Raw genomic sequence first — 25,392 nt, 5'->3', positions numbered from 1 at the left:
CATCAACATGTCCAGCAATGATGTTACACAACTTTGGTGCAGGTAGGATTCTCTTTGCTCAGGGACACTAGGGACACTACGACCGTGGCACAAGACCCCCTAGCTTTATTTTAGTTTAATAACTTATCACCAAATCACTGGAATAACTAATTAGCAAAGAACAAGCACTGCCCATTTGGGACAGTTCAACAATAACAAACATTAAAAAGTTAGGGAAAACAAGGGAAATTATGTCATAACTCAGCCCTTTTTCATTTTAATTCAAATAATCAACTAAACAACCAATTAAGAGAACTCATTCCTTCCTTTCTTAAAAAAAACTGTCATCTATTCAGATATGCTACTACACACCTTTGTACAGTTTATACCACAACCAAATCACTCATGTTTCCTATTAAATGAACAGTGTGCACTGTCCTTGATGGGCTCTGCTTTCAACAGAAGTGGGGGATAGACAGGGAAAGAGGGATGAGATTAAATTAGAGTTGTAAGGGTGAAATAAGGCACTCTTCCACATTCCCCTCACCAACACCCTCCCTCACCAAACCACCCAGTACCTATTTTTCTCTAAAAAGGCATCAAGACAGTTGGTGGACACCACATGCACCCTCTTTAAAGAATCAGGCATGGACATAGCCTGGAAGAGAAGCAGGCAAACAGGAGAACTCATCTCTTTTTTATCCCCAAACCTGTTTGGGGAGCTGTTATTACACATTCCTGGAGGAACTTAAACTTGGGTCCCCTTGCTCAGAGGTAGGGACACTAACACATCACCACAAGAGCCCACTGAAGGAATGATTAACAAGCAATATTCCAACACGTCAGTTTTCCTTCTCCCAAATAATTTTCTCAAGATGTTATCACACATCTCTGGAGTAGATAGCTCGTGGCTCTGAGGTACGGCCAAAACCACTGTGCCATAAGACCCCGGAGAATCTCTTTTCTTTTACTATATGTAGAAGCGTTTTCACACAAAACTGAATGTTCAACCTGTTCAGAGACACTATTTCATACCTCTTGAGCAGGTGAGACTTGAAACTGGACCACCTGGTTTACAGGAAGTGACAATACCACTGCAGCACAAGAACCCTCCAGAACCCATCTCTTTATTCTGAATCAGTAAAGACATTTTCACAGTGAAAAATAGAGGTATAATCCTTTGGATGCACTGAAGCATTTCAGCTGTACTTTCTTTGCTAAATCAGTTACCCCAATACAACTGCACAAAGTCTTGCACTGACACCCCATTTGAATGGAGGAACTGCCATACAGTTGTGCCAGAATCCAACAGAAATGGCTGTGCCAAAATCTTGATCTCGGTGTCATCACAAGATGGGTCCTCCATCAAGCTCACAGACAGTGGCATTCTCACAATGTGCTGTCCTAACCTGTGATCCCGTTCAGAGAGGTCTACATTTAAATTCTATTCCCTGGCTTTATAAAGCAATAGTGCACCATTTTTTCCACATGTCACCTTTGCGAGTATTGGGTTGTCCACCCGCAACATTCCATGAACATAAGTGGCAATATAGCAATCAGAGGTCACAGCCATCCAGGAAGCCCCTCTTATAGTCATGCTCTCACAAAGGTAACCAAAAAAATAGGCTAAGCTGATGAGAAAGAGGTCAGCTGTCTAAACTGGTTTTTGATTGTGTATTTCTTCAACTGTCAGGGAACTCTTGTTGCAATCGATGCTTTTTACACACTGGCAGTGTGCCATAATGACAATGGCTACTTGATGCACCAGCTGCTGGAACTCAGCGTTCCTGGCAATCAAATCAATTTCACAATCCATCTCCACCAGCACAGCTGAGCTTCCACCTTTCAGCAATCTAATGAGGCCCTCCTTTGTTTTTTGACCTTGTAGTTTAAGTGCTTTACTCCATCCTTCCTTATGGGCCTGTTTGCACTGCCAGGCTTCAGTCAGTTGCTAAACTTCCCTTAGGCCTTCTTACGTCTCCCTTCTGTAGGAAGGATGTTGTGAAACTTGAAAGGGTTCAGGAAAGATTTACAAGAATGTTGTCAGTGTTGGAGGGTTTGAGTTACAGGGAGAGGCTGAATAGGCTGGGGCTGTTTTCCCTGGTGTGTTGGAGGTTGAGGGGTGACCTTAGAGGTTTATAAAATCATGAGGGGCATGGATAGGACAAATAGACAAGGTCTTTTCCCTTGCGTGGGGGAGTCCAGAACTAGATGGCACATGTTTAGGGTGAGGGGGAGAAATGTAAAAGGGACCTAGGGGACAACTGCTTCATGCAGAGGGTGGTGCGTGTATGGAATGAACTCCCAGAGGAAGTGGTGGAGGCCGGTATAATTGCAGCATTTAAAAGGCATCTGAATGGGTACATGAATGGGAAGAGTTTAGAGGGATATGAGCCAAGTGCTGGCAAATGGGACTAGATTAGGTCAGGATATCTGGACGGCATGGACAAGTTGGTCCGAAGGGTCTGTTTCCATGCTGCACATCTCTATGACTCAATGACTCTATGACAATTTGTGACAAATACCCTATCTTTTTCCCAGCATTGCAGAAGGAGCCCTTTGTCACCTGCTGTTAATCTAATCGAGAACTGTGCAGAAAAGATTATGGCAATAGTTATATGATTGTTCTGTGGAGCAGAGAAGGCAGTCATGATGCTAGGCATTCTGAGATGGTCAGTGCTATGGACAAACTTTACTGTGCCAGTGAGTGAAAATTGACATATCTGGCATTAGCCCTTCTTCAAGAATGAGGAGGGTGTGCCAAGCAGGCTAAGATAAAAGGTAGGGAAGAGGGACTTGGGGGAGGGGCGTCAGGAATGCAATAGGTGGAAGGAGGTTAAGGTGAGGGTGATAGGCTGGAGAGGGGGTGGGGGCGGAGAGGTCGGGAAGAAGATTGCAGGTCAAGAAGGCGGTGCTGCAATCTTCTTCCCGCCCTCTCCGCCCCCACCCCCTCTCTGGCCTATCACCCTCACCTTAACCTCCTTCCACCTATCGCATTCCCAACGCCCCTCCCCCAAGTCCCTCCTCCATACCTTTTATCTTAGCCTGCTTGGCACACCCTCCTCTTTCCTGAAGAAGGGCTTATGCCCGAAACGTCGATTCTCCTGCTCCTTGGATGCTGCCTGACCTGCTGCGCTTTTCCAGCAACTCATTTTTCAGCTCTAATCTCCAGCATCTGCAGTCCTTACTTTCTCCCAGTGAGTGAAAAGCCAGCAAACAGAGCTCATCTCTTGATATTTTCTAATCAACCTATTCAGAGATGTTATGACACACCTCTGGAACAGGTGGGATATAAACCCGGGACTCAGAGGTAGTGGTAGCGGTACTACCATTGTGCCACAATAACCCTGCCTGTAGTTTTGTGGATACCATTAGACAAGATTTTCAACTCCAGAATTAGTTACTAAATTCAAATCAGAATACATCTCTTCCTTTTTTTTCAATATCTGGAAGTGCTATCTCACACATCTAAATGTCTTTTCCCACCACCAAATCACCTACTGTAATTATCACTTATTGTAATTTTCACCTATTAACCACCACCATTAAATCACCCATGTTTCCAATTGTTCAACATACGCGCAGAGCACGTTAAGAGCAAATAACTCATCTTTTTATTCTTAGTCAACCTGTTCAGAGATGTTATTACACAGCCTGGAGCAGGTGGGACTGGAACCAGGCCTCCTGGATCAGAGACAGGGAGAATACCACTGCAGCAAGAGCCCGAGAATACTTTTTTTTAAATCACAAGTGCTGTCAAAAGTGTCTCTTTTTCTTTTGCTGGGACACTAGTACTGCACCACATGAGGGCCCAGCAGTAATGCTTATTTTTTCTATATTTTGCCACAAATGACCCGAGGTTTTTTTTATATATATAGTGAAACAGAAAAATGAAGACACTCTTGCAAATAGACTTTATGTATACATGTTATTCTCCACCACCAGGAAAACATCAACGTAACCAACTGTATTTTTAAAAGCAAAGCCCATGAAGATCAATGCTAACATCAAAAAAGTGAAGTTGGGGGGAGTAGGGAGAGAAGAACAGGACTAAATCAAAATAGGGTTGGGGGGGCGCAATAATGCACTGTGCCCACCATGATGCCCAACTCTCTATAAAAGCAATGAGAGCATTGATGGACACTGCATGCTTCCTCTCCAATGACACCCAGGCTCAAACAGAACTCATCTCTTATTTTAAATAAATTGACCTATTTTTCTAATCCACCTGTTCAGCAATGTGATTACACACTTCTGGAGCAGATGGAACTTGAACCCGGACCTCCAGAACCCGGGCGGCACGGTGGCACAGTGGTTAGCACTGCTGCCTCACAGCGCCAGAGACCCGGGTTCAATTCCCGCCTCAGGCAACTGACTGTGTGGAGTTTGCACTTTCTCCCCGTGTCTGCGTGGGTTTCCTCCGGGTGCTCCGGTTTCCTCCCACAGTCCAAAGATGTGTAGGTCAGGTGAATTGGCCATGCTAAATTGCCCATAGTGTTAGGTAAGGGGTACATATAGGGGTATGGGTGGGTTGCGCTTCGGCGGGTCGGTGTGGACTTGTTGGGCCGAACGGCCTGTTTCCACACTGTAAATAATCTAATCTAATCTAATCTAATCTAATCTAAACCCATCTCTTAAACGCAAAGTCCATGAGCATCACCTGCTCTTAATCAAATCTGGAGGCGATTGCTCTATGCTTTAAAGAAAATGTATTTCTGACTGACAATCTGATCCATTCCTATTTTCATAATGAATTTGTGTTTGATTATGAGAGATTGGTTTTGAAGTGTATTCATTATAATAATGTAGAAGAAAAGGCCAGCCAATTTGAACACAACAAGGTGCCACCACCAGTGCGGAGCTAAATGATGGCGCTGTTTGTTAAAGTGGATTATAAGTGGAGACCAAAGAAATATAAACAACCTAATGTTGGATACATCAATTAAGTGGATCCTCCCCTCCTAGCCCAAACTCCCACAGTTTAATATTATGAAGAATTCAGCTCTGGTCCAGCCGAATTATCTGATCTTAGCCACACGAATTGTAGGGATGATACTATCAACTTCAGAGTGTGCAAGCCACAGAGAAGTTTGGGAAATATTATTCATTTCAAATCTTTCTGTTGAAATTATTACAAAGTTCATCACAATATTTAGTATCATTTTTGATTCCTCAGATATTAAACAACTCCAGTTCACAGATAGCAAAACTTAGACAACCTTCAGGATCAGGCTGATGAATGGTAAGTAACATTCACACCACACAAGAACCAGTCAATGATGTCATCATGCCAGAAGCTGACCATCTCCACTTTATGTTCAATAGTATTATGTATTACCATCACTGAATCACCAAGTAGCCAAATCCTGTGATTACTGTTCACCGGGAGCTTAATTGTATCAGTCATATAAAGACTGTGGCTACAACAGCCGGTTGGGGATTTCTGAAATGAGTAACTTATATTCAACCTCCACAAAGCATGCCCATCATCCACAAGAGGAAGGTCAGGAGTGTAACATCTGGATGAGTGCAGCTTCAACAATACGGAAGAAGCTCAACACCATCTAGAACAAAGGAACCCACTTGATTGGCACCCCATCCATCACCATAAAAGAATGATAGAAATGTGTAAAATTAAAGGGTGCACTGCAGCAATTTGCCAAGTCTCCTTTGATGGCACATTCCAAACCTGTGGCCTCTACTATCTAGAAGGACAGGTTCAGCAAATAAGTGGGAACACCGTCATCTGTACGTTTCCATCCAAGTTACACACAAACCTGACTCAGAACTATATCATTCCTTCATTGTCACTGGATCAAAAACCTGGAACTCTTTCCTTAACAGCACTGTTGGATCTATACCAAACAGACTTCAGCAGTTGCTCACATCACTAACTTCTTGGGGCAAATTGCGATGGCTAATGAGTAATGAGTAACCTTACCTTCCAACTACAAATGAATAATAAAAAAACTCACACTATTTTAAATGCTAATTATTAAAAATTCGCTCATTTAACACGAACGTAACTGGCTTGGCCAGCATTTATTGCCCACCCTTAGATGCCCTTGAGAAGGGGTGGTGAGCTGCCTTCTTGAACCACTGCATCTGTGTGTTGTCGGTTGATCTACAATGCCATTAGAAAAAGGATTCCAGGAATATGCCAATGGAAAATGGTGAGACAAGTATGCAGATGTCATAGAGTCAGAGATGTACAGCATGGAAACAGACCCTTCAGTCCAACCCGTCCATGCCGACCAGATATCCCAACCCAATCTAGTCCCACCTGCCAGCACCCGACCCATATTTAAAACCCTTCCTATTCATATACCCATCCAAACGCCTCTTAAATGTTGCAATTGTACCAGTCTCCACCCCATCCTCTGACAGCTCATTCCATACACGTACCATCCTCTGCGTGAAAAAGTTGCCCCTTAGGTCTCTTTTATATCTTTCCCCTCTTACCCTAAACCTATGCCCTCTAGTTCTGGACTCCCCGACCCCAGGGAAAAGACTTTGCCTATTTATCCTATCCATACCCCTCATAATTTTGTAAACCTCTATAAGGTCACCCCTCAGCCTCCGACACTCCACGAAAACAGCCGTGGCCTATTCAGCCTCTCCCTGTAGCTCAGATCCTCCAACCCTGGCAACATCTTTGTAACTCTTTTCTTAACCCGTTCAAGTTTCACAACATCTTTCCGATAGGAAGGAGACCAGAACTGCACGCAATATTCCAACAGTGGCCTAACCAATGTCCTGTACAGCCGCAACATGACCTCCCAACTCCTGTACTCAATACTCTGACCAATAAAGGAAAGCATGCCAAACACCTTCTTCACTATCCTGTCTACTTGCGACTCCACTTTCAAGGAGCTATGAACCTGCACTCCAAGGTCTCTTTGTTCTACAACACTCACTAGAACCTTATCATTAAGTGTATAAGTCTTGCTAAGATTTGATTTCGCAAAATGCAGCACCTCGCATTTATCTGAATTAAACTCCCATCTGCCACTTCTCAGGCCATTGGCCCATCTGGTCCAGATCCTGTTGTAATCTGAGGTAATCCTCTTCACTGTTCACTACACCTCCAATTTTGGTTTCATCTGCAAACTTACTAACTGTACCTCTAATGCTCGCATCCAAATCATTTATGTAAGCGACAAAAAGTAGAGGGTCCAGCACCGATCCTTATGGCACTCCACTGGTCACAGGCCTCCAGACTGAAAAACAACCCTCCACCACCACCCTCTGGCTTCTACCTTTGAGCTAGTTCTGTATCCAAATGGCTAGTTCTCCCTGTATTCCATGAGATCTAACCTTGCTAACCAGTTTCCCATGGGGAACCTTGTCGAACGCCTTACTGAAGTCCATATAGATCACATTTACCACTCTGCCCTCATCAATGGGCACGGTGGCACAGTGGTTAGCACTGCTGCCTCGCAGCGCCAGAGACCCGGGTTCAATTCCCGCCTCAGGCGACTGACTGTGTGGAGTTTGCACATTCTCCCCGTGTCTGCGTGGGTTTCCTCCGGGTGCTCCGGTTTCCTCCCACACTCCAAAGATGTGCAAGTCAGGTGAATTGGCCATGCTAAATTGCCCGTAGTGTTAGGTAAAGGGGTAAATGTAGGGGTATGGGTGGGTTACGCTTCGGCGGGTCGGTGTGGACTTGTTGGGCCGAAGGGCCTGTTTCCACACTGTAAGTAATCTAATCTAATCTAATCTAATCTAATATTCTTTGTTACTTCTTCAAAAAACTCAGTCAAGTTTGTGAGACATGATTTTCCACGCACTAAGCCATGTTGACTATCCCGAATCAGTCCTTGCCTTTCCAAATGCATGTACATCATGTCCCTCAGGATTTCCTCCAACAACTTGCCCACCACTGAGGTCAGGCTCACCGGTCTATAGTTCCCTGGCTTGTCTTTACCTCCCTTCTTAAACAGTGGCACCACGTTTGCAAACCTCCAGTCTTCCGGCACCTCACCTGTGACTATCGATGATACAAATATCTCAGCAAGAGGCCCAGCAAACACTTCCCTAGCTTACCACAGAGTTCTCGGGTACACCTGATCAGATCCTGGGGATTTAACCGTTTCAAGGCATCCAGAACTTCCTCCTCTGTAATCTGGACATTTTGCAAGATGTCATCATCTATTTCCCTACAGTCTATATCTTCCATATCCTTTTCCACAGTAAATACTGATGCAAAATATTCATTTAATATCTCCCCCATTTTCTGTGGCTCCACACAAAGGCCACCTTGCTGATCTTTGAGGGGCCCTATTCTCTCCCTAGTTACCCTTTTGTCCTTAATATTTGTAAAAACCCTTTGGATTTTTCTTAATTGTATTTGCCAACGTTATCTCATGTCTCCGTTTTGCCCTCCTGATTTCCCTCTTAAGTATACTCCTACTTTCTTTATACTCTTCTAAGGATTCACTCGATCTATCCTGTCTATACTAGACATATGCTTCCTTCTTTTTCTTAACCAAACCCTCAATTTCTTTAGTCATCCAGCATTCTCTATTCCTTCCAGCCTTCCCTTTCACTCTGACAGGAATATACTTTCTCTGGATTCTTGTTATCTAATTTCTGAAGGCTTCCCATTTTCCAACCATCCCTTTACCTGCGATCATCTGCCTCCAATCAGCTTTCGAAAGTTCTTGCCTAATACCGTCAAAATTGGCCTTTTTCCAATTTAGAACTTCAACTTTTAGATCAGCTCTATCCTTTTCCATCACTATTTTAAATTATGGTCACTGGCCCCAAAGTGCTCCCCCACTGACACCTCGGTCACCTGCCCTGCCTTATTTCCCAAGAGTAGGTCAAGTTTTGCACCTTCTCTCGCAGGTACATCCACATACTGAATCAGAAAATTGTCTTGTACGCACTTAACAAATTCCTCTCCATCTAAACCTTTAACACTATGGCAGTCCCAGTTGATGTTTGGAAAGTTAAAATCCCCTACCATAACTACCCTATTATTCTTACAGATAGCTGAGATCTTCTTACAAGGTTGTTTCTCAATTTCCCTCTGACTATTGGGGGGTCTATAATACAATCCCAACAAAGTGATCATCCCTTTCTTATTTCTCAGTTCCACCAAAATAACTTCCCTGGATGTATTTCCAGGAATATCCTCCCTCAGCACAGCTGTAATGCTATCCCTTATCAAAAATGCCACTCCCCCTCCTCGCTTGCCTCCCCTTCTATCCTTCCTGTAGCATTTGTATCCTGAAACACTAAGCCGCCAGTCCTGCCCATCCCTGAGCCATGTTTCTGTAATTGCTATGGTATCCCAGTCCCATGTTCCTAACCATGCCCTGAGTTCATCTGCCTTCCCTGTTAGGCCCCTTGCATTGAAATAAATGCAGTTTAATTTATTAGTCCTACCTTGTCCCTGCGTGCCCTGACTGTTTGACTCACTTCTGTTCTCAGCTGTACCCGTCTCAGATTGATCTCTTTCCTCACCATCTCCCTGGGTCCCACACCCCCACCTTACTAGTTTAAATCCTCCCAAGCAGTTGTAGCAAATTTCCCTGCCAGTATATTAGTCCCCTTCCAATTTAGGTGCAATCCGTCCTTCGTGTACAGGTCACTTCTACCCCAAAAGAGATTCCAATGACCCAAAAATATGAATCCTTCGCCCATACACCAGCTCCTCAGCCATGCATTCATCTGCTCTATCCTCCTATTCCTGCCCTCACTAGCTCATAGCACTGGGAGTAATCCAGATATTACTACCCTGGAGGACCTCCTTTTTAAATTTCTGCCTAACTTTCTGTAATCTCCCTTCAGAGTCTCAACCTTTTCCCTTCCTATGTCGTTGGTTCCAATGTGGACAATGACCTCCTGCTGGTCCCTCTCCCCCGTGAAAACATTCTGCACCCTTTCTGAGATATCCTTGATCCTGACACCAGGGAAACAACACACCATTCTGCTTTTTCTCTGCTGGCCACAGAAACGTCTGTCTGTACCTCTGACTACAGAATCCCCTAACACAATTGATTTCTTGCAAGCCAACGTACCCCTCGTTGCATTAGAGCCAGTCTCAACATTAATGTTTTTTTTGAAGAGTTTAGCAGGAGGTGGAGGGTTGGGGATAATGAAGTTGATTTTATTTTCAATTCTTGATTTGTGCTTATAGCTTCATGACTGCAGTTTCTCTTTGGTACTGTACCTGTGATTTATCTTACTATGAGCATCAGCAGGCAAATTGCCTGTTAAAGGATCGTGCCTTTACCTAAGTTTCACCCACGTTTCTTTCCAAGTAAATGTGGTGGACACCAATCAATGCTAATGGACTTTAAAAAACCATCTGGATATCAATGATTTCAACTCTGGAGGCTCTCCAGAACCAACAAGCTCTTTTCTGAAGTGTGTTGCATAGGACAAAGATAAAAGAATGTAATATTATCTGGAAAGGGAGAGAAGCCTGATAATTACATCATAGCTTAGGTCACAAAAGAATGTCAGTTTAATTAACCTCCAAACATTCTATCAGAGATGATCCTTGAAGACAAACTAGAGTCAACTGCAAATTGTACACAAGTTTTCATATTAATGCTAGGATATTAATTGTTACTACAGCTTCAAAATGTATCTAATTAAGTCATCCCAATGAGCTCTAGAGCCAAAACAATGCATCATTGGAACACACTTCTGTGTCACAATCTGATACCATCATATGTGATTCTGAGAAAATCATTACATTCCCTTTTAGTAACTCATATTGAAAGAAAACAGCTGTCACAGTACTGTGATTGTATGTTTAAGAGCTTGATTTCCAAAATTGCTTTGAACACAGCTTTGCTGTAAAAACAAATCAATGGGGCAGAAAGTATCGTTAACTCAAGGCATTGTGTGCTTAGATAATAAAAAAAGGAAACAAATTAATATTCAAACAATGTAATGCAATTATAAAGTTGAAACCTCCCTCACTCTTGAAGAACATAATTCTCCTGTTCCTTTCTGTTACAAAGTATAGGCATTCCTCCTCCTCTACAATTGGGTTGAAATCATTATTTATTTATTCATTCCAAGATATGAATTTCCAATCTCATTCTCTCCCTCAGCTTCCTTTCTTACTATAATATAAAATACTTTTAAAATCCAAGCACAGCAGCACTTCAAAAATTCTTGATTCATCTCTTCTCCAACTTATGATGTTCTATATGATGGACCCTAACAGTTCAACCAGTTTTCTAAATGAATAAATTAGGCAAGCAAATCTCAATTTCTCAAAACGTCTGCTGTTCTACGACAACAGGAACATTATAATGTGTAATGCACAACATATAATACTTAACGAAGTGTTCCAATTGTTAAAGGCTTTGAACAGACTTTTGGTGCTGTGTGCAATAGCTTGTTTTTAAGACTACATGGTAAATATTTTAAAAATGTATGTTATTTTTAATCTCTTGTGATAAACCCAAATTCTTGCCCCTTCCCTGTTTTGCCACATATAGACAGTGAATTTGACAGGATAAGTCAATTCAGAAAAATGTAGTCGGTGTTCCACTCCTTGGAGCAATTCCGTGATTCTTCCCGAAATGACGTGTGGAAAAATTATAGAAGAACAAGGTCAAGTTTGGCTGTAGTATAATTAACAATTAAATCAGCTGATGATGGTTCTTGTCTTATGTTAGCACCTGAAGAATGGCCAGTTAGTGGAGGACAGCCAGCTATCCAAGATCAATATTATTGTACCGATAACAACAGTGCACCACGGTTTATCAATAGACTCCTCTGTCCAACTTCCATTGCACAGCACCATTGTATACAGTGCTCTTGCATATTCCACAAGTAGTTGCCAAATTGCCATCTGTTTACTCATTTTACTTCCAATCTCAAAAATTCACTAATCCTCAGCTATTTCAAGTCAATTTTAAATTGCATTGTAATTGGCTGAGTGTTAACACTTCTTCAGTGCATCCAGAGAGAAAAAATCTACAAAAGGAATTGAGCAATGTTGTTGATCATGGACTGCCCTGGAAATCATTAGTTGGGAATTATGTTATTATATCTCTATGAAACAGGCTGTCAGTAATAGAGTCATAGAAACGTACAGCATGGAAACAGACCTTTCAGCCCATGCTGACCAGATAGCCTTAACTAATCCAGTTCCATTTGCCAGCACTTGGCCCATATCCCTCTAAACCCTTCGTATTCAGATATCCATCCAGATGTCTTTTAAATGTTGTAATTGTACCAGCCTCCACCACTTCCTCTGGCAGCTCATTCCATACACCACTCTCTGCATGAAAATGTTGTCCCTTATGTCTCTTTTAAATTTATCCCCCTCACTCTAAATCTATGCTCTCTAGTTCTGGACTCCCCCACCCTGGGGAAAAGACTTTGCCTACTTAGCCTATTCATGCCCATTACGATTTTATAAAAGACGTTTTGACCGACGAAATGGAAGAATTCAGCAAATAGTGTCGGTGCTACCATTCCCATGTTCATCTCAATATGCTTGACAATGCTAAGAACACATCAGAAAATGTGTCAAAAACTAAAATTATCTTTGGGAGGGCTAGGCAAGAGGGGCATGCCCAAACCCACCATTGCAACACCACCTTTAGTGTCTTTTGCCATCACTACTATGTCCCACCCATCTCTCCAGCAACAAAACTCTGTTGATGTAATATTAAATATAGTTGCTGCCCTACCAATTTCAGGTACTACTGTCCTCCTATTCCATTGAATTCTTGTCATATGGCTACATCAAGTTTAATGAATAGATTGCAAGGTATGACCCCAAACACCAAATGAAACCTGGAATTCATGTAATAAAAAGAATGTTAGTTATTTACCTCAAAGCAGCGGCCTTGATTGTGGGCCTTTGAGCAGAGCAGTTTTCAGTTTCTTTTGAGTTACCAGGTTCTTTGGGATTCTGTCACTTTTTCTGTGTTTTCTAAGTTACAAAAGGGCAACTGAAAGCAGATGTGGGAGTCTCTCCTGACTGGTCACACTTCATATTGTAATCAATTAGATATTTTTGGAACCAAAGTTATTCTGTGCACATGGAAACATAATTCAGGTCTACTGACCATCAACTATAATCACTGGATTGTTGCTGCACCCTTCAACTGGATGTTGTGACTATTTCTTACTGGGTCTTATCAGTTCAGCTTTGACAGAGACGTGTGGTGCAATATCCCTCAGAGAACCTCAGTGGATCATGAAAAATGGGTGAAAAGGAGACACGCTGCCTTTTTTATGACATTAGCTGCTCTACAGCAAGTTTAAAGGCCTGGTTTGAAAGATAAATGAATTATTGAGTGGTGACTGAATTGCTAGAGTGAGTGAGTTTGGTTAGTGGCTGGTCAGTGAGTAGTTGATGAGAAAGATGAGATGCCTATTTGGGTAAGGTGGAAAATGGTGCTGGGTGGTAAGTGAGTGGAGGATAGGCAGGATGGAGTGGAGGATAGGCAGGATGGAGTGGAGGATAGGCAGGATGGAGTGGATGAGTAGTATGTGGTGTGGGGTGAAGGTAGGGGTTAGCTTAGAGGTGGATAGGGAATAATCAGATTGTTTCTGGGGCAAGAATGAGTGTGCTAATAGTATTGCATTCCAGCAGTAAAGTTTAGTTTCAATCTGTCTAATATTTCCTGAGTAACTACTCAGTCAAGTTCAATTAAACTGTCAAAAACCCTAACTCAGAGTTAGAGATACTCTATGCAGGGCAGGGTAAAATTTCCAATTGGAGTTTGAAATTTCTAAGATAATTCTCAGGACTCTTCAACTGTCTACTCATTTCTTGATTTCATTTTTTTGCCTGTATTTTAACAGCATGGAGCCTTCCAACCACTCTTGACCTCTTGACTCCTCACTTAGTACCTTACACAGAATCTGTGTAGTTCAGCTACCATTCCAGGAGAACAGATAACTGCAGCATTGTCAAAATAAAGCCTGCCTTTGTGCTTACCTGACTCCCCTACTCACATCCTTAATTACTAGCTGTCATATTTGAATATCTCTTCAGTGACCCTCAAACTGTCCTGATGATTATACTGAAAGTCTTGCAATTTACCCCTCTGCTATTGGTGGGTAGAAATGAATGTTGCAATCTAACTTACCATTGACTACACTCAATCAAAACCACAAACTTCAGACTGCTGGCTTTCCCCATATAATTAGATTCAAGGAGAGGATTTCATTAAGGTCTGTCTGTGATTTTTTTTTTAAATTTACCCACCCACAGGATCTGGGAATCATTGGCTGGGGCCAGCATTTATTGCCCGCCCCTAGTTATCCTTCAGAAGGTGACGGTGAACTGCTTTCTTAAAATATTGCAGTCATTTTGCTGTAGGCACACTCACAATGCCATTGTGAGGGGTGGAACTATGATTTTGAAGCATGTGACACTGAAGGAATGGAGATACATTTCCAAGTCAGGATGGTGAGTGACTTGGACAGGAACTTGCAATAGGTAGTGTTCCCATGTATCTGCTGCCCTTGTCCTTTTGTAGAGATTGTGGGTTTGGGAGGGACTATGTAAGGAGCCTTGATGAATTCCTGTACTGCATCATATAGACTGTATACCCAGCCGCAACTGAGCATCAGTGGTGGGGGGAGGGGTTGAGTGAATGTTTGTGGATGTGGTGCCAATCACTTTGTCCTGTGTTGCTGGAGCTGCACTAATCCAGGCAAGTGGGGAATATTCCATCACACTCCTGACTTCCGATTTGTAGATGGTGGATGGGCTTTGAGTAGTCAGAAGGTCAGTTACTCCCCACAGTATTCCTAGCCTATGAGCTACTCTCATAACCACCATATTTGTATGGCTAGTCCAGCTCAGTTTCTTTTCAATCGCAATGCCCTGTGTACTAAGATAGGGAGATTCAGTGATGGTGATATCATTGGATTTCAAGGGGTGACAGATAGATGGTCATTTCAAAGAGATTGTCACTGTGTGGCACAAGTGCTACTTGCCACTTACCTGCCCAAGGAGAAAGTGAGGACTGCAGATGCTGGAGATCAGAGCTGAAAATGTGTTGCTGGAAAAGCGCAGCAGGTCAGGCAGCATCCAAGGAACAGGAGAATCGATGTTTCGGGCATAAGAAGGGCTTATGCCCGAAACGTCGATTCTCCTGTTCCTTGGATGCTGCCTGACCTGCTGCGCTTTTCCAGCAACACATTTTCAGCACTTACCTGCCCAAACCTGGATATTGTCCAGGTCCTGCTGCATTTGCATATGGACTGCTTCAGCATCTAAGGAGTTGCAAATGATGCTGAACATTGTACAGTCTTTAGTGAACATTCCCAATTTGACCTTATAGTGGAGTGAGGATCATTGGTGAAGCAGCTGAAGTTGGTTGGGCCTCAGACACTACCTTGAGGAATTCCTGCAGAGATGTCCTGGAGCTGAGATGACTGGTTTCCAACAATATAGAAACCACACTTGGTCAAATGCAGTTTTGTCACGCTCATCTTTTCTCCAGAATTCAGTGCTTTAGTCCATGTTTGAACCAGGGCTATAATGAATGTCACTGAGCAGGTTATTGCTAAACCATTTGCTTGACAGCACTATTAATGACACTTGCTGATACTTTACTGATGATTGAGAGTAGACTGATGGGTCAATAACTGATTTGTCCTGCTTTATGTACAGGCATAACTGGACAATTATCCACATTGTTGGGTAGATACCACTATTGCAGCTGTACTGGAAGAGCTTGGCTAGAGGCACAGCAAGTTCTGGAGCACAAGTCATAGAATCCCTACAGTGTGAAAACAGGCCATTCAGCCCAACAAATCCACACTGACCCTGTGAAGAGTATCCCACCCAGAACCATTCCCCTAATGCCTAATGGACTTAGCCTACACATCCCTGAACGCTATGGACAATTTAGCCTGGCCAATTCATCTAACCTTCAATAGTCTTCAGGACCATCACTGTCATGGCCCAAAACCTTTCAGTATCTGGTGCCTCCAACATTTCTTGATATCTTGTTTCTTGATTCACAACTAAATGTGGCAGGACTGCAGAGTTTTGATCTGATCCAGTGGTTGTAGAGTTGCTTAGCTCTGTATATCATTTGCTGCTAATGCTATTTGCTGAACAAATAGTCCTGTTTGGTAGTTTCACCAGACTGACAGGTCCTGCTCCCAGTATGTATTCCTGCACTTTTCATTAAACCAGGATGATCCTCTGGCTTGAAGGGGGTTTACCGGGCCATGAGAATACAGATCATATTGGAGTATAACATAATTATGTTCCACAAAGCCTAATGGATGCTCAGCTTTGAAGTATCAAATCTGTTCATTTGGTGGTCCCTTTTACCAATATTGCATGTTCAGATGAAATTGCAGCAAGTAGTTTTTGAGGATGAGATCAAACGTATTTTTCCCTCTTGGTGATTACCTGTCTACCTCCCGCAGATCCAGAGAAGTGACTATGTACTTTCGGACTTGACTAGCTGTGTCAGTAGTGGTGCTGCTTAGCTACTTTTGGTGATGGATAGTAAAGACCCCACATGGGGTACATTTTGTACCCTTGTCATCCACAGTGTTTCCTCCAAATGCTACAAAATGGAGGAGTACCAATTCATCAGCTGGAGGATGACTGTACGTGGCAACAGCAGGTGATTTCCTTGCCCATATTTGACCAGATGCCATGAAATCATATGAGCTCTGGAGTCAATCTTGAAAACTTCTAGGCAGCACCCTCCCAACTGTATACCTGCTGGTAGGACAGGGCATACTCATGGATATCTAGGATATTATGTAAGGTGTGATTCTGTGAGTACGACAACGTCTGACTGTTGTTTGAATTGGTAGTCTCCCAAATTTGGCACAAATTCCCATATTTTTGTAAGGAGGACTTTACAGGGTAGTCTGGGCAATGCTTGCCATTTTTGTTTCTGGTGCCTCAGTTGATACCAGGTGGACCATACTGTTTCATTCCTTCTTTTCTTTCTAGTGGTTTATACAACTGATTGATTTGCTAGGCCAGTTAACAGTCAACCCATTATGTGGTTCTGGAGTCAAATGTAGGTCAGACCAGGAAAAGATGGCAGTTACATTCCTGAAAGGCCAACAGTAAATCAGACTGCTTTTTCTCAAAGACAATCAACAATATCATTGGACTTTAACTCAAGATTTTGTTTTCACAGTTCAATTTCCACCATATTTGAACCCAAATTTGTAGTATTTTAGACCTGGGTCTCTAAATCACTAGTCCAGTACAATACCATTAGGCCATTGTCTCCCCTTTATCATAATAGTGACATCAGGCTCAAAGTGTGGGATCAAAACTGTGCCAGGCCCATTTCACTAATTTTACACAGGAGCCTGTCTGCAGGTTCAGCGATTGGTTATCTATTCTCCACAATTTGCAGCAGAGCTCGGTGGAAGCTGCCACTGTAGTGTAAGCAAAGCAGAGTGCTTGACATATGGTGAATGCTCTACATTTGGCATAGCAATTTGTCAACTTTCAGGAAGGCGAAGTACATCAGTGGTGCAAAGAAGCCTGAGGTAGTGTTGCTATAGTTACATTACGCAATCAGGTCTATTATAAAATAATGCATGCAATTTTCTCATGCATGCCAACTTTCATTACCATGCATGTGTTTTCAGTTAACCATGTGAAAATAGGTGAGAAATACAGGATTAGATGTGAACGTATGCTGCAATTGGCACATCAACTTGTGTTATGAGAAAATGGTTATTTTTATGATCTGATGGTGATTGAGAGATTGAGCTATCCATAGTCCTGCAGTGGAATGAGGTGTCTGTGTACAGCAAGTTCATACAGAGTCCACCAAAGGTGGCGCTGTGCTGGTTTTTACATTAAAATGGTGCTTCCTATTGAAAAATTGCAATATTGTTCCTGCATGTGAATGTGAATGCAAATGCTGCTGCACTGAATCCAATTGAACTGTTCTGCTGGACATTTCATGAAGATCTATGGTCAGAGCATTTGCATAGCTACAAAAGATCAGACTCCTTGTTGCTTTTTTGTATATCCAGCAGGAGATTTGACTATTTTCAATATTGACTGAAGGTCATGACACTACTACAAGAATGCTGTAGAGTTGTACATTCCAGTAAAGCAGTAATGTATTCTAATTTTTAAAATGAGAAACAAAACTATAATTCAAACTACTTTGTTGTATTCCTTTTGAGAACATTTTGTTGGACTCCTGGACAGATTAACTACTCAATGACTAAGTCGCAAGTCTTTGATGTCGCAAGGAATTAAGGGGCTATGGGGAGACTGCAGGTAAGTGGCATTGAAATGCCCATCAGCCATTGAATGGCGGAGTGGACTCAATTGGCTGCATGGCCTTACTTCCACTCCTATGTCTTATGGAGTAATTGCCCCAGGAGAGTTCAGTAGCTCTTAGTTCTGATTTCTTGCCTGCACTACTTGATCTCAAGCAGAGCAAAATTCTATACTTATCTTTAACACCCCTGATCTATGGAAGGAAACATCATCTCAATGTTCCTGTTTCTAATTGCGCTTCCACTGCAATAAGCCTGCGAGGGCGTCAAGTGATAACAGAATAAAATTTGGTATTAAGCTTCTTAGATTTGAGAACCCAGCTGACACCTACTGCTTGCAGCTCACAAATGAAAGAACACCACAAATAAGGTCCCAAATAGCCTTTGAGATATTATTTTCAACCAAGCAGATGGAAAATTATCCTAACAATATCCTTTTGTGAATGATACGCACTTGCGTAATGACTTGCATCTCTCTACCATTTTCTGTTCTACAGTTCAACAGTGCAAAGTTTACACTGCATTAAATTATAACTAAAAATAACCTATTTGTGTAATAAGTAATTTATTGTTCCTCACTATTAAAATCTGCTTATTTTCAGGAACATTACCATTCACATTGTTATTTGCACTTTTTTTTTGCTTACATCATTTGGCAGATGCAATTTAATATAAATAAGTGTGAGGTGCAACCTATTGTCTAAATGGGGAGAAACTTCAAAATCCTTCAGTGCAGAGGGATCTGGTTTAAAGGAATGGAATGTGAAAACAGGGGAGTGTTGTTGTAACTGCATAAGGCATTGGTGAGATCACATTTGGAGTATTGCATATGATTTTGATCCCGTTACTTGAAGAAGGATGTAAGTGAATTGGAGGCAGTTCAAAGAAGGTGCACTAGACTAATTCCATTGATGAAACGTTTGTCTTACATGGAGAGATTGGGCCTGTACTCACCAGAGATCAAAAGAATGTGTGGAGATTGAATTGAGATATATGAGATGCTAAAGGGGATTGACAAAGTATATGTAGAATGCATATTTCTCCTTAAGGGATAAAGGGATTTGTGATAAAGGCACAAATATGGATTAGGCCACAGATTAACCATGATTTCATTGAATGGTGGAGCATGGTCAAGGGGCAGAATGGTCTTTTGTTCCTATGCTCCTTATGAGGCAATTTTGAACAAGAGGGCTATAGTTTTAGGCTAAGAGATGGCAGACTTAAAACATAATTGTGGAGGAATTATTTTTCTGAAAAAGATCATGAACCTAGAGAATTCATTATCGTCGAGTACTGAATGAATTTAAATAGGAGAAATATTTTTTGCTCATAGTGGATTAAAAAGGTCATAAGGAATGAGTAGGAAAGTGGAGTTGATGCCAAAATGAGATTAGATATGATCATTTAAAATGGTGGAACAGACACCAGGGGCTGAAATGCTTACTTCTACTCCTCATTCTTATATTGTTCATTGTTTAACATTTTAAATTTAAAATGTTAAACAATTCTGTTATGCAATATTTTCCACTTTAGTGACATTTTATAAAATGATGTCAAAAAAAATGTTGTTTTCTCATGATGGGCAGAGGTGTAATTAGGATGCTACCAAACTTTTAGCTTTGGTCCTGTGTCTAACAGTGATCTGAGACCAATATCAATGAATTCAAAATTTAACACTAAGTGATATATGAAGCACTTTATCTCATTTTTAAAGTATTTCTGAAAGAATATTTGTGTTCAATAATTTTCTGTGACATGGCCTTAGAGATGTGGAAGAAACACAGAGGCTAACTTGCGACACAAGATACCACAAATAGCAACAAAATAATTAGCCAGTTGACCTATTTATTTGTGATCCTGTTTGAAGGGGAAAAGTAAGTATGTATGTCAGGATAACAGAAGAATAACCTGCTCTTCCTTGCATCATGCAATCCTTAATGCCCACTTGAATCATTGTAGTAGGTAGACGTAGCCTTGATTTAACATTTCATTCAAGAACAGCACCTCTGATACAATGTGGCATTGCCTAAGTATTGAATAAGCCACTAAAATTATGGATGTGGATGTAGGTTTGCTCACTTAGCTGGAAGATTCATTTTCAGACATTTTGTCACCATACTAGGTAATGTCTTCAGTGAGCCTCCTAGCGAAGCTAAAATTATGTAAGATCGGTTGATTTTGCCAGATAGAATTCAAATCATTGGGATCCATTTTCATTCTATGAATAGAATATGAGATGCTGTTGTGCAATGTCTCATTATTTAAAATAAAGAACTTTGTTTATATCACACATGTGATAACATATGCAGTTTTGGTCTCCACACTATAAAAATATGTATTGAAACACTGAAAAAAAGAGCAGAAGAATTACAGCCATGTAATTGAGAAAGTGCAACTAAATAGACTGGGGCACTTTCCCTGAAGAAAATGGAATCTAAGAGGAAACCTCAAAGATAAAATAACATGATGAGTAAGTTTGATAGAGTAAAGATGACTTCTAAAAGTCTCAAAATTTAAGTCATTAACTGAAAGGATGATGTAACAGGATGTAACATTTTAAAACATTTACTGCAAAAAATTACTAAAAGTAACAACTAAATATTATTTTATTGCACAGACAAAACCTACAGTCGAGATGCTAAAAGTTTTATACTTGCAATGAAATTAGAGTTCTTTTGGTTAACTGACAAACTTCTAATTGGATTTATGTTTTGCTGCAGACAGCCACTTTACTGGATTTTAAATAGCGATATGGATAATTGCAAGCAATGCATCAACTTCCAATGACTTTCTCAGTCTCTTTGACAAATAAATCCATGAAAGTCTTTTACTTGTTGTTGGAAATGAAGACAGAGGAGGGAAGGGACAGGAATTTTAAAAGATGGATTGTATTCGGGACAATAAACCATAACTCATCTTTCATTACAGGATAACAGTCTCTATCTTATAAGGGTTCTATAAATGTTACTTATTGTATGAAGATTTCTCGCTCTCTCATATAATCAACTGGCAAAGATTTTAATCCAAGTGTTCTAATGATTGTGAAGGGTTATTATTTCAGTACAACTGACCAGACTGTTTATTCACAATGTATAACTGGGAAAAAAAACTTTTATTTATTGCCTGTAAAATTGAAAAATCTGACGACTTAATGTTATCACCAATTGATGAAGATTGGCAGTGATCATATCATTAACAAAGCTTACTACTTGCTCAGAATGCCAGTTACTTCTATTGAGTGTTTCTGAACAATTCTGGGAATAAGAGAAAATATACAGATTGGATATATTATGACAGGACCACATAAAATTGCTTCAATAGTCAGTATGGGCTATGTCTCAACTCAAGTACAAGAAGCAGAGAGATCAAATCAAATGTAAATTGACATTTACATTCAGTTGAATCATTTCTGCTTTTATTATTTATGTTCAAGATTTAAGCATCACTAATAATGTTGGATGATCAAATGTTGGACGTGCCTACTATACGTGGAATGGCTATGGACTTGAACTTCCATAGTAACAATGGCTTGGAATTCACTGCAATAGTGATGATGGCAACAATGATGATGGCATAAGTTGTACTCTTGGTTATTCAAGCAACAAATTTACACCACAATTTGCTGGAGAACTTATTTGAATATGATGTAATGAGGAAGAAGCAATGCAGCCAATGTTCAACAAATCTGAAGAACTGCCTCTTTTATCTTTAATAATTTAAGGAAATAAACTCCATGGAAATTATTTTTTTTCTTCAAAGTACTTCAAATACGAAATGCATATACATTTACAAAATAATCAATAATATAGGACCCTTACAATTTGCATGATTTATGACGTGAAGGCAATATTTACTGGGTGCTATTTACTAAAATAAATGCCATAAATTCCAATAGGTTAATGGTGCATAAAGATGCTACAATTCCAGATGAGATCACTAAGTTTAAATTACGATCGAATTAGGGAGCAGTAATTTAATTGTTTTAAAGGTGGCAAATATATATGGTGTGTTGCTGAGAAATCTGTCAAGAGTTATTGCATGTTACTTAACTGCATTAAACCTCTCTCTCTTTCACAAGGGATTCTAATTGTTTGCTTTCAAAGATCTAGCCCTCCAAGCCATCCTAACTCGACTGTTTCAATGACTGCCCACCTCTCTTCTCCCAAGACCACTTTGCCCAGGATTTGAGAAACTGTTCACATGACCTAATTATGAGCACAATTTCCTCTTGACATAACATGGCACTCATCCACTGACTCTATGTGGGCGGCACGGTGGCACAGTGGTTAGCACTGCTGCCTCACAGCGCCAGAGACTTGAGTTCAATTCCCGACTCAGGCGACTGACTGTGTGGAGTTTGCACATTCTCCCAGTGTCTGCGTGGGTTTCCTCCCGTTTCCTCCCACAGTCCAAAGATGTGCAGGTCAGGTGAATTGGCCATGCTAAATTGCCCGTAGTGTTAGGTAAAGGGGTAAATGTAGGGGAATGGGTGGGTTACGCTTCGGAGGGTCGGTGTGGACTTGTTGGGCCGAAGGGACTGTTTCCACACTGTAAGTAATCTAATCTAATCTAATCAACAAGAACATAGACGTGGACTCAATATACCAGCCACTACAACAAACAACTGGAACTAGCAACAGGAATGGAACCAAATAAATTCCAGAAGAGACAGTACAGCAGTGCTTCACAGGAGGCTTCAAAGCACTGAAGATGTCACCTCGACCGGGGTTGAAGCATCTGCAAATCAACTTCCCAGCTCGGCGAACATACCTACAACCATGACAATTTCCTCTTCTCACAAAATGGCTAGATCGGCGCCTCTGAATTTCCATGGCTCCAATCATCTCAGCTTCACCAGAGAAACACTACTTGTGGACTTCCTCGGCCCACTTCCAGCATGACACCATCCTTCTCAAACTTTCTCTAACAGACATAAGACTGACCCTTGAACTGCTGTTCACTGACTGATGAACTAATCTGTGTCTAATCAAAACATTTCATGATGTAGACGTGCCAGTGTTGGACTGGGGTGGACAAGGTCAGAAGTCAGACGACACCAGGTTACAGTTCAATAGGTTTATTTGAAATCACAAGCTTTTTGAGCATTGCCCCCTTAGCAACCCCTAATTTGCTAATGTGGTCCCACCTAGTAAGAATATTGGAACATTCTGAACCCTGTATTCAGCTAGTACTTCTCTACAGCTTTGACAACTAATACAGCCACAAACAATAAATGGATTTTATCACAAATTTTAAGCAGAAAATGAGTAACTGACAGGCAGTAAAGGAAGTGCAAACAGTCATCTGCTTATGACTGTTGCTAGTTCAACTAAGGATAAAATCTCCATTTCAGTTAAACTTCATTAAAACTCTGAAGGAATGAAATATGCCAAACTGGATAAATATTAAACATGAATGCTGCTGACTTCAGTTTTTGGTGTAACTGTATTATTTCCCCAAGGGTAAGTTTTCTTCAGTTTCTTCAGATCCACAGTTTAATTTAACTGTTGCCCAAGTTATTACTCATCGACTATAAATACAAGTTGTCAATAATAAACTCTATAATAGATACCTAAATTCGTTAAGTGTTTAATGGAACATCAGAATTGTCTCATACTATTTCGAATTTGATTCATGAGAATGACATGGGGGATTCTCTTCAGATTGATCTTATGTGTGTTAATGTGGAGAATATGACATCAGAAGCAACAAACATGCACAAACACAAATGATGCTACTAGCTAGATATTCGGAGGCAGAAACTTTCAGTCAAAGGGCAATAGCCTGAACACTGGCATAAAGCAGGAAATTTACAAATACCATTTACTCTATTGACAAATGGAGCTTTGATTATTTGCTCACTACTTTTATTGGCCAACACCTTTTTTAAGCAGTGCTGAAGTCCCTGAAATGATGGTGTAGCATTATTCATATCACAAGTCACTCATACTTTAATTTTATTAGCGCAATAATGACCTATGTACAGAGGAACCATTTCTTTGAGTTGTTAGCCAGGTGCCAATTTGGTTAGTGTGCAAGACATAATTATGATCCTGATTTAGATTTGTATTTTCACCAAAAAACTATTTAGCTCTTCCTCAACATACTTTATTTATGTACGAAGTTTTAATGAAACATGCCCATTATCTTCTAATATGTGAATTCTGTCCAAATATTTTCATTATTTTAGAATATTATGAATTGTTACAGCTGTTAAAACATGAAAGAGAGGAGTCTTAAAAGCATATGATTGGATATAGATCGATAAAACCTCCTCAGTGAGATGGAGGCCCTTTATAGAAAACTCAAACAAAATTCTTTTTTAGTTGTGGAACATCAAACAGGCAGGTGTAAAAATATGGCTTACTTGTAAAATAGAAGGCTGGCTGCGAGTGTAAATGTATTCGGCAATCGGAAGTCTGTGGTGTTGCTGTTTAACGCGTGCAGAAGGGGGTCACGTGACGTTCCGTTTCGCGACCCAGGAGAGTGCGAGGCGGTCATGTGACATTCTGTTTCGCGCCCTGGAGGAGTGCGAGGAGGTCACGTGATGCTCCGTTTCACGGGCTGAGGAGGTCACGTGATGCTCCGTTTCACGGGCAAAAGAAGGTCACGTGGAGGCGGACATCCGGGAATGCGAGGAGACGGAGAATGGAGTCAGATCAACAGCCAATCAGAAGATAATTCCACCTCAGTGATTGTATGACATTTTTTATTATATAAGAAGACTGGGTCAGGGACAGAACGGGGTCTTACTTTTTGAACTGGCACACTTTGTAGTTTGTCAGGGACAAAAAGGTTTAGACCCAGAGCTCTGAAGCTTTATCCACTTACTGTTTAAAATAAATTAAGAGTATGAGACTGAATATCTTCATTTAAAAGAACACGCAGGACTTGGCTCACACATAGAAGAAAGTAAGTTGGTAGATTGAGCCAAAGTCCAACACAGGGAATGTCATAAGGGAGAATTGTATAATTGTAATCATAGAGTCCCGATAGTGTGGAAACAGACCATTTGGCTCATCGAGTCCGCACCAACCCTCTGAAGAGCATCCGACCTAGATTCACACCCCTAACCTATTCCTGTAACCTTGCATTTCCCATGGTTACCCCACCTAGCCTGCACATCCCTGATGCCATGGGCAGTTTAGTTGATATCGGAATGGACAAGGTATAAGCAATCTG

The 25,392-nt window shown here is 41.1% G+C and overlaps 1 protein-coding gene and 1 pseudogene across 5 annotated transcripts in view; both read right to left on the bottom strand.

The window, feature by feature from the left end:
• Nucleotides 1-25,392, bottom strand: part of LOC122557864 (synaptotagmin-7) — a 688,014-nt gene that overhangs the window by 291,108 nt on the left and 371,514 nt on the right. The gene's annotated exons all lie outside the window — the stretch shown is intronic.
• Nucleotides 1,202-11,815, bottom strand: LOC148146979 (elongation factor Ts, mitochondrial pseudogene; annotated as a pseudogene).

The sequence above is a fragment of the Chiloscyllium plagiosum genome, unplaced genomic scaffold (assembly GCF_037043375.1).
Source record: "Chiloscyllium plagiosum isolate Xiang-an unplaced genomic scaffold, Cpla_swu_hap1 HiC_scaffold_18, whole genome shotgun sequence".
NCBI lineage: Eukaryota > Metazoa > Chordata > Chondrichthyes > Orectolobiformes > Hemiscylliidae > Chiloscyllium > Chiloscyllium plagiosum.
Note: the sequence above shows the minus strand (reverse complement) of the source record. Positions and strands in the feature narration are given on the sequence as shown.